The sequence below is a fragment of the Alligator sinensis genome, unplaced genomic scaffold (assembly GCF_000455745.1).
Source record: "Alligator sinensis unplaced genomic scaffold, ASM45574v1 scaffold308_2, whole genome shotgun sequence".
Taxonomy (NCBI): domain Eukaryota; kingdom Metazoa; phylum Chordata; order Crocodylia; family Alligatoridae; genus Alligator; species Alligator sinensis.
Genome location: NW_005842082.1, coordinates 2,429,053 through 2,437,823, shown reverse-complemented (window position 1 = coordinate 2,437,823; position 8,771 = coordinate 2,429,053).

The window sequence follows — 8,771 nt, the reverse complement described above, 5'->3', positions numbered from 1 at the left end:
CAGATTCAAGAAATGTTACATGGCTTATAAACAATACTTCCTTGCTCCTACAAAGACCCCATAGATCCAAGGGACTGTTCACTGAATCTGTTATCATCCTCCTCTGGATTATCTGCTGAATAGGGAGCAATATTTTTACTGAAATAATAGGAGATCCATTTGTGTGAGATACTGAAGGGAGTCATCCAGACTTGGATCATAAATAGTACATGAAATCAGATGTTAAGTTTTTAATACCTTTCAGAATCTGGGCCTGTTCCTACCTCTCTGAAGGCGATGATAAAACTCTATGTGCAAATGAAAAATATGCTGCAGAACCCAAGATGAATCTGTGCAAAAACAACTAGGAAATCTATCAAATGGAATGAGAATACTATCATCTAATAAAATATATATATGATCAAGCATTTCACTCTTGTAGTTTAAGTATAAGGAAACACAAGAGTCCAACTTTGCTGGTTAAATGGAAATGAGAAACAAGCAAGGTGGGAATGCAGTCCAATCCTTTTGCTATTACTATTACTGGATTGTAAAACAAAACTGAATTACAGCTACAATATTTCCTGTAGCATGAGCATTATGCAAAGTTTGCTTATAATATAGACCACTGATTCTCAACCAGGGTGCCACAACACCCTGGGGGCCTGCAGATCCTTTCAAGAGTGTCAGAGCATCTTGAGATCCTTTCAAGAGTACCACACAATGGTAACACTGTTTAGTGTGCAAACATAATTTACAAGATAAATACAGAGATTTCAAGCAGGACTTCATAGGGTTAAAAAGCATTCTTGCTTGTCTTTGTGAGTTCTTTGCAACAGGGGGATAGGTCTGTTATTTCTCTGTGGTCAAAAAATGATTAAAAAGTAAGAGCTGACATTTTCTGGGGGGTATCTTGAGCTGAATGAAAGGTGTTTTAAGTCTGTAAAGCTTGATAACTACTGCCATAGACTTTTGTGAAGTCTAATAAATAGCAAATAGGCAGCGTCCTCCAGATTCTGAAATGGAACTATTTAGACACTTTAGACTCATGCACAATTTTTTTAGATAATCAGAGAAATGGTTTTCTCCTCTCTGTCTTTATGGACCAAACATCAAATGAGTTCCACTCAAAATGAGCACCCAGGAGGGTCTTTGCTTTGCCATAATACAAGATGCAAAGCCTTGCTGATAAGACAATTAATTCTTGGGGTAGGTTTGGCAGGGGAGGGAGAGGAAATGCACAACTATTTGCTCCCCCCCCCACCTCATGGAATTGTTGCTTTACTTAACATTCCTTCTAATTACCCAAGCTGCCTTTGTTGGCCCACATGACAAGAGAGCAGGCTCACAGTTCACAATCATAAATCCAAAGATTACAAACATGGAGCAAAATTCATGAGAAAGGCTTGAACTCAGGGCACCCTTCTATGAAACAGATGGACAAGACTTTTTAAAAGATTTGTTTTTAAACATCCTTCTTCTTTTGTCCCCATTCCCAACCACTAAAGCCAACAATTTAAAAAACACCCATTAATGTCAGGGAAACTGAGCGCTAGTAGCTTTCCCCAGAAGCACGTTACCAAAAGACAAGAATGTAAATATCATCGTCTAGTGGGCAACGACTACAATGAAAGATAATTCAGTTAGGTACCTCTGTAGAGAGCTCTCAAGCCCACTAGTGAATACAAGGATTGAGCTATAAATAAGCATAGCACACATTCAGCTTTGCTATATTTTAATACTGACTGTACTATTGGGTACACTGAAGTCAAAATCTTTCTTTTAATGTTAACCCAATAAGTTAATTTCTGCTTCATTTTTGATTCAGGAGTTCCTCCTGTTGGCTTTAAATGCTTTGTATTGAATATTTTGCTATTCTCTTTCTCAGTAATTTGCTTCATCCCCTGCCCCGCCGCTCCCCATCTCCCCCACAGACTTTATTTTTCTTTTTTGAAGGGCATTTCAGGGGGAGGGGGCAAAGGACACAATGAAAAGTAGACCCTTTTTTAAATGCTTCCTTTAACATACAAATGTTGCCACTGAGTGTCCTTAACTCTTCCTGAGAACTTGTTCAGCTTCCAAATCTCTTCTTCTGCAGTATAAATTATTAAATCTTCAGAGACCTTCTTGGAAGCCAAAGAGAAATAGTATCCCACGTCTGCATGTTTTGCTACAACATTACATAGGAAATTAAAACATTCTTTTTGTAGCTGGAATTGGCTGAGGAACAGACAGCATTTTTCTTGGTCTCGAACTCTGATGTCAATAAGAGTTAAAATATTCTCTCCCTCTCCCAGATCGCTGCTGCTTCTGCCTGTCTCCTTATAAAGATTATGCTTATGCTTAGTAAATGAAGAAAGGAATTAGTGATGCTCCTCTCATTTCCTGTCTTCCCACAGATGGTGATAAATTCAAATTCAGACTCCATTAAACCTGAGTAGAGAAACCCAGCAGGTGGTTACACTAATGGAAAATCCTGGCTTTGGAATAATGGGAATTACAACCGACAGCTCTTCTACACCACAAAAAAGATGATGTATTCCTATTGACAGTGTTGCATTTGAGTCCAGAAGGCGGATCTGATAGTTCAGGCCTGGCACAAGGGGAACTAAAAGCCCCATGGGTATTTTTCCTGGCCACACCACTGTAATTTTTGTCATATGAACCTTCTATTGCAATTCATTGTAAAAATCTCAATATAAGTTAGAGAGAAAAAAAAACAAACCTTCTTCATTTGGCCTACAGGCATACATTTGTTCTTTTTTTTCTTGGTTTAAAGGACAAATAAAGGTTGACACACAACAGTATTTTCAGCCACTTCTGTATTTTTAATGCTGACATTCCTGGCCCAAGTGCTTTTAGTGTTTCCAGACAAGCCCATCTGAGAGAGTTTGTGTTAAAAAGATGCATGGATTGCCCTGGAGGCTTGATGTTCTACTATAATTTTTGCAGGAATACTGTATTTGTGGATTTTTTTTCCTTTGGACTTCACCTTCTCTCCCACCCCTTTCACATGTTGGTCCAGTATTTGCAGTAGAGACATTCTATTGAAATTAATTTGGAAAAGCAACTGGGAACTTCAATACTTAGAAACTTAGATTTTATGAGACCCCAAAGCATAGCTCAAATATAGGAAAATGTTATTTGTTTTTACTCTGCTTCTGTCAGCAAAAATTTATGAAAGGTATGCCCCAACAATTGTTCCTATTATGCATTTTTAATTATTTTAGTTAACAGTCCAGGAGAATTGTACAAAATAAATAAATAAAAAGTTTAACCCTTTGCAGTATTCAATATAAGGTTCTTTGTCCAGGGAACAATTAATTTAAAAAGCTCAACATTTAAAATATTGTTCTGAAATATTTTATAAGTAAATTTAAATTACTGAAAAAAAAATCTTTCAGGTATTATCTGACTGTTTACCAAATAATTATATTATACATTTCCTTTCTCTGACTTGAAAAATCTTATAATGTATTATTTAGAATATTTTCAATTCCACCCGTGACATTTATTACTTTATAAAAAATAAAGAATGTGGTCAATCTATAGTAAATTTCTGACAGTGCTGCTGTAACTATTTTTAAGTGAGTAGATTTCTGTTGTATTGCAGGTGATGACCTTTCATTGAAACAGTTATATACATATGTGTATGTGTGTATATTAATATCAATATAAATAATCAGTTTGTGTCAGGACGCAAAACAATTATTTTATATATTGATTTTTTTAAAACCATGTTGCAAGGTTAATTTGCTTCCCTTTCACCTGCTTGCATTAAGAATGGCCTCTCTTGTGGGAGTTAGCATTTCTCTCTCTCTCTCTCTCTTCTGTTTTTGTTTTTCAGTTTCTGCTGTTTTGCTAAGCGCTAGGCGAGTTCTGTCTGGTAAATTAAACACAATTGTATACTCAAGAACAAATGGCAGAACTATTTTCTTTTATGCATCTAAATGACAGTTTTCTAGCCATATTTGGCCCTGGCTTTATGTAATGTTTGTGTAAACCTGTATGCACCGACTGAGCATATTCAGTAGGCATACATAAATTTGACTCCTGGAAACATGACCAGGAGGGAGGGGAGAAGAAAGGCAGTGTTCTTATGTTTTACCCCAGTAGTTGAGTGGTTAGCACACTTTCCCAGAAAGCCAGAGACCTAAATCCTGGGTAACCCAGAGGGTATTTGAACCTCCCTGTACATCTTACATGTCTTAGTCACAGGTTTCTGCTAGTTAGGTTTTTGGGAGTGATTTGCTAGTGCAGAGCCAGAATGGGCACATTTACATAGCTGTGTACATGCCCAGCAATAACATATCCTACTGTGCATGCTCACACACATTTACTTGTCCACACTACAGGGGAAGTAGCTCACACATATTTAATCGCCCACACTATGGGGGAAGTAGAATTACTACATGCACAGAAGTGCCCACCATGGCATGCCTGTGACTGAGGACGTGTCATTCAGATGTGCAAAGAGAAACAGAATTCCACCCAAAATATACTCCCTTTACTCCTTACACAATATGGCCTGCTTTGCTACCAAACTACCTTCATTCCTGACACTTATTCCCCAAATTGGATTATTTCCTACACTAGGATTTTCCTTTAGCTTATTGAACTCCTTATTTTGGTTTTTCTTTGTCTTAAAAGTGACTTCTTCTAGGTAAAAATTTGCTTTGAAACTTGTTTTATTTTCCTGTACTTCATGAATAGATTTTCCATTCCTGAAATGTGCATAATTACTCTTGAACAACACTAATTTGACACAATAACAACACAATAAATAATAATAATCAGCACTGCATAATATTAAAAGAGTCAAAGTTTTATAGAGTTTCAGACCAGGAAGGCCAGATCCTCTGATCAGACTTTCTGCATATCACAGAACGTATTACTTTATATTAAGTCCAAAGACTTAAGGCAGGCTAAAGCATTTCTGTCTTCAGTGACTATACTTTTGTCCACAGGACATGTGAGAGAATGAGGTGCCACCAATGCCCAAGATCTCTGCAACATCAGGGAACTGATTAGATGAGTAATGTCCAAAGGATACTAGCAGGTGAGCAATGACCTGTGCTTCAGAAGAGGTTATAAAACCCTGCCAGTCTAAACTGGTCAAAAATTCTTTCCCCAGCCTAAATGTGCCGATCAGTATCTTTACAAATATGTGAGCAAGATATACCAGCCAAGCATCTGAGAGCATTGTCTATGCTACCACAGCAGTGAGTCTCAGGATGGTAAGCAGAAGCCATGCTTTTCACAGCTCCTGTTCACATATTTCAACTGGAAATTCTCCAGTGAAGATGCTGCAGATGAATTCCTGTGAACAAAAAACTCTGAACCATATTGCACCAGAACTTATTCAGCCCAGTCAGAACAGTCCTGGCTGGCAGAGGATCTGTGGGGTCAGGCTGCCAACCCAGGGTTGCTCTGACCCAGGTCAATGTTCTGCACAGGGGCTGGTTAAAGCACAAGAGCACTTCAGTGCAGGGGTAGCTTGTATTTACACATACTAACTTGCTGCAGAGTTTATTAATTTCCTGCGAACTAGTAGGGCTGCACATGTAGACGTGAGACATTTACTACAGAGCTGATTAGGCAACTCCAAAGTAAATGTCTCCTGTAGACACACCTGCAGAGGATCAAGAGTTGTCCCCAGTGGCTGCTCTCAAACACACCAGACACTAAAGCCTTGTGAATGTGCTGGAATTTATTGCTGCTCATTAATATGTACCATGCATGGATATGTTTCTGGGTTTGGAAAGTGTGAGTTGGTCATAGGCTAGGCCTTCACACTTGAGAAACACTGTTTTTGCAGTGCACAGATGAATCTCTGTATCACAGCTAGATACTTGTCCACCCCATTCCAACTCCCTGGTGCTTCAGACAAAGGTGAAATTGGAGGGGTGCGGGGGAGAAACAGAATACATCAAGTCAATTTTGCAATCAAAAGCAATTTTTCCTGACCCTAGCAAATGATTGGTTGAAGCTCTGAAGCTTGACATTTGATGATAACATTTGCTTTAATGCAAAGATGCAAGTATTATGAGCACACGGAGGCAATTCTGTTCACTCCAAGACTCATGAAAAAGATTAATGAATGTGAAGACTCACAGATTCAAACATTTAAAAGCCAAAAGGGACTTCTAGAACCTGACCTACCTTCTCTTCCCCCCACACCCAAATAGACTTACATTTCTGAAGCATGATTAAAATGGCATCTAATATGATCTCAAAGACTCTAATGCAAGTGCACCATTTCCCCTGGTAAGCTGTTCCAATGTTTAGTTACCCCTTCAGCTGGGAAATGGAGTCTTATTTCAAGGCTGAATTTGTCTGACTTCAGCTGGAACTTGTTATGCCTTTGTTACTAAGGGTGAAAAGGATTCCCATAATATCAGACACCTTTTGCAACACTAATCAAAGATCACCACTTTTGTGAAACAGTCTAAATGAAGATCATGTATTCAGAATGGAATAAAGGCTGAGGAAAAACACACACTGATGTGACTTTTTTTTCTCTGTTTAATAAGAGTAAAAAAGGCCTCAGTTCATTCTAAGTAAGGTATATACAGGGTGCGACTACATGAGACACTTAACTGTGCAGTATCATAATTTACTGTGAAGTAAGCATGTGTGTCTACATGTGCTAACTATGAAGGAAACCTCACTAATCATGAGTAAATTTGCTACCTGCAAATGCAGTTGGCAAATTTATTTTTGATCAGTAACAGTGCACTAGCGCTCATGTATACAACTGACCAGCAGCAAATCTGCTCCCAGTCAGCCATTCACCGGGGGGCGAGAGATTTGTCCGTGCCCTGGGAGCTGCCTATTGCCGTGGCAGGCTCCACCACTGGTGCATGGCTGGGGACTATGGCAGGCTCCACCACTGGTGCATGGCTGGGGGCTCTGACCCCCTGCCCCAGCATCAGGAAGCTCCAAGCCCCCTGCTCCAAGATTGTGATTGGGGAGTGGGAGCTGGGAGATTCTTATCTCCCAGCCCCTGCTCTGCCATCATGATTGGGGAGTGAGGGGTCGGGAAATCCTTGTCTCCCAGCACTAGTTTCATGGACATGGAACTGGTACTGGGAGATAAGGGTCTTTTAGTATTGGACCTGCAGTGTTGGAGCTCGGAGAGGATCTCCCAGCTCCAGCCTAGTGGTTACAGAGCTAGTGCTGGTAAATAAGGATCCCCAGGCTGTGCCCCACCCAGCTCCATGCTTGCAGAGCTGAGTGGGGAGAAAGCTCCCCAGCCTCAACCCCACGTGCAGGGCAGGGGCTGGGAGCAGGTCCCACCCCTTGCCCCAATCATGTGATTGAGGCACAGGACAGAAAAAACTTCAGGGATAGACTAAGTCTCAGCCCCCTGCACTGATCTGCTGAACTAGCTGCTATCTGCCCCACTGGCAGATCAGGGCAAGGGCCTGAGACCTGCCCTTCCCCTGCAGCACTTTCCAAGTCCCCTGCCCTTGACTGGGGAACCAGGGCCAGGAGCTCCCTGCTGCAAGGGCAACAGTACATTGTCCCCACCTTGGCACCAGGTAGGCCATGGGGACAGATTGTAATGTCCCAGCCCCGGCCAGGAGACAGCTGTCTCCTGGCCCGGTGCTCCCTGTCAGCTCTTGGGCTAGCACCAGGGACCCATTTCAGGGTCCCATGACTTTTGCTGCTATTAGCAGCAAATCTGCTCCTGTTTCCCTGCATGTCTAGATGCCTGCTTGGGAGCATTTACTCACAAGTAAACTAATTTTAGATCAAATGCATGTGTAGATGTGCCCACAGAATGTTACTCTCCCAAAAGAGTAGGGAATTCTGAACATTTTACTCTGATACCAAAGTTATCCACTTTTTCTTTCAGGATTCAAGTTGTCTGGGACCATTACATAAGTAAGCGCTCCTTCCTTCCTTCATGCCTTCATGTCTTCCTGCCTACCTACATTCCTTCCTTCCTCTGTCTGTCTCTTTCTCTTTTTCTGTCTGCCTCTCTTTGTCTGCCTGCCTGCCTGCCTTTCCTCTTGTAAAGGGAGTGTACATTCTGCATAGCTACAAGTGCATCATTCTTGTGGGGGACCTTATTTGTAAATGATGATAAAGGTCTGGCAGTACTGAAGATAAGCCAAATGGCAATGCTTGGTTTTTTTATAAGAAAGTCTTATCAAAGTACCAATCATTCATATTCCCATATTAGTGATATATCCTATTATGATGGCTGACTATATCTTGGCTTAGACAAAGTGTTGTCTGATAAATAGACTTAATGCATAAATGTCTGCCGGGAACAAGCAACAGCAAAATGGGGACAGATGTTTGGCTCTCTTCAGAGCTCATCAGCACAGTTCAACTGCTTTGTCTGTCAGCTGGGTTCAGCCCCAAGTCCAAATTCAGAGGAGCTTGGTCATTTGAGACAGTGATAGTGATAAATAGAACTAAGTGAATAATTTGCAATAAATAATTTATTCAACAAAATGTAGCCTCCTACTCTGCTCACAGAATATCCATGAACAACTCATGATTTCCTCATGTTCATTACTCAAAGATGCTCAAAGGCTAACTTTTGGAATATTTAATTACATAGTTTGAACAAATCTGTGACATTCAGAATGTATTCTTTCACTGAGACTGGTTGAAAGTCACATGGTATTATTTCTGTTACCAGGCTTGATGAATGGAAAAGTACTTGTGCAAAATCTTGGTTCTGTTTGGATATAGCAATTTACAATGCAGTTGATACAGATTTTTATGCCTATGACTTTGGGGAGCAAAAAAGTCAAGGGGTAAATTATAATATA